Below are 2,164 nucleotides of genomic sequence, written 5' to 3'. Positions count from 1 at the left end.
ACGATAGAAGTGTTATTACTCTGCCCCACATTTCTAATTGGATGTGCTGCCTCTCTGCAGGCCTCAAAGCAACATGGCCAACTGACCGTGGACTGAAATCTCCACAACTGCGTGCCTAATGAACTTTCTCTGGTTATAAGTTTTCCTCAGTGCTGGCTGTCCTGCTGGAACACTAACATGCAAGTGATGAACATGTTCAAACTTTGATTCAGTAGCGGTTGTACAAATTAGTATATTAAAACCATTGACTGGAACACATTGAGTGAACTTTATCTTAACATAGTAAAGGGTTCCTATTTTATACATTCTTTACTCTGAATGTTCATTTCTCTCTCTTTCTCTCTTTTTTTGTATCAATCCTAGGGCCTGAACTCAGAGACTGGGCACTGTCCCTGAGTTCTTTTTATTTTTCTGGTTTTAAGAACTCTATATTTAATAAGTTATTAACCCTGTTCTTTCTGGGATAAATCCATAAGACAATGGTGTGGTCACTTAACAATCAATTATTCCCCAGAAGAGGCCTTGAAGTGAACATCACTACTGTAGTTTGACACATTAGAAATTTAGCCAGAAACAGGATCCTAATAAAATTCATGACATGAAATCTTTTATGTTACAAAAACTTCAAGTAATTCTAAAATCATGTACAACTTGCCAATAAATCAATATTGTGTCCTCTAACAGGTTACAAGAGCAACATCCAGTTTGTATATGAACTTTTAAAGGACATTTCCTTTTGCCTCGCTTGAATGAAGACCTAAGTCCCATTGGCAAACTGAAAGGGAAGTAGGGGGCGGGTATGTTAAATAAGGCTAGAGTTCTACCATTTGAGCCACAGCTCCACTTTTAGCTTTTATTTTATTTTTTTATGTTTTGGTAATTAATTGGAACTAAGCATCTCATAAACTTTCCTGTCTAAGCTGGTTTTGAACTGAGATCCTCATATCTCAGCCTGCTGAGTAGCTAGAATTAGAGGTGTAAGACACCAGCACCTGGTACATTTTCCTTTTAATCAACCTTAAGAAAATGTTATTCTTCCAAAAATGTTTTGATGGTTTTTCCATGAGACAACTTTAAACGTAGTTTTTCTAGCCTATTTCTCTTGCAAATTGTAACTTTTTTTCGATTGTATATTTTTCTCCTAACATCTATATGTCTGATGAATTTTTCAGTTCTTGCTAGTTCAGTAGGAGGGATTTGGCAATGGAAATATATCATGGATGAGAATTATGGAAATGACCATTTTGAAATATAGCAAAAACACTTTTGCAGGATGCTATTCAGACTCAAATTCTTTTCATGTATGAATATGTTCTTGTTAGTTCTCATTCACAGTTCCTTTTTTGTTCAAAAACTAGGATATCTGAACTAAATATGCTCACATTCCAAATTATAGTAAAATTAAAAAATTATATTTTCAATAATACAATGAAAGATTTACTCATGTTATAATTAATACAGTTATGTCAGCTTTGTAGTTTCATTAAGGCATATAGATGAAAGAGTATTCGTCCTATTCTTAACTGCTTATTATTTCAGTAAGTGAGTTAATAAAAACTGGAGACTGAATAAAAGATTTTGGATAAAAATGTCAAGTTAAAAGTAATTTCTCATCACAGAAATGATTACAAGTGAAGATACACATGAAAATTGATTTTTACATCTTAGGGGAAAACACTTAAAATTATAGGCTAGATAGGACAGGAAATGGAATGTATGACAAGGAAAGGATTTATACAAATATTGAAAATTACTACAGATATGTAATTAGAAGCTCAAATTGTAGAGATAAAAGATGATTCTGTTAAAAAATGGATTTCATTCTGTTTTGAAAATGCTATTGTCAGTGACATTGGGTTTTAAAAACTCATGCTCATCAGATTTCTTAGCAGAAAGTCTTTCATACCCTGTGACTTTATCCCTGATTACCTGTCCAGCTTTCTGTCCTATTTTCCTCATATAAACAGAAACAAATATGTTGATAGCATTAATAGATACAGTACTTGCAGTGGCAGGGTATTTTTCTGGTGCCAAGAATAGTGTAAGTCTCTTCAGAAGACCATTTTTAATTAAATCCTTAAAAAAAGAAAACTAGGCTTTGATGAATATATTGATAGGTTTATTTTCCAAATAAGTAAAGTAAAAATGCTAAAAGTTTACATAA

At 32.8% G+C, this 2,164-nt stretch overlaps 1 non-coding gene across 1 annotated transcript; it reads right to left on the bottom strand.

Annotated features, from left to right (window-relative positions):
* Positions 1–666: 666 nt before the first annotated feature.
* LOC138814373 (small nucleolar RNA SNORA27) lies at positions 667–789 on the bottom strand. The gene has a single exon (XR_011367957.1). It is a non-coding gene; the product is annotated as a small nucleolar RNA SNORA27 (small nucleolar RNA).
* Between the last annotated feature and the right edge of the window lie 1,375 nt (positions 790–2,164).

Source organism: Dipodomys merriami, unplaced genomic scaffold (assembly GCF_024711535.1).
Source record: "Dipodomys merriami isolate MVZ:Mamm:240054 unplaced genomic scaffold, mDipMer1.0.p SCAF_6, whole genome shotgun sequence".
NCBI lineage: Eukaryota > Metazoa > Chordata > Mammalia > Rodentia > Heteromyidae > Dipodomys > Dipodomys merriami.
The sequence above is the reverse complement of the archived record's forward strand: the minus strand, read 5'-3'. Positions and strand labels throughout refer to the sequence as shown.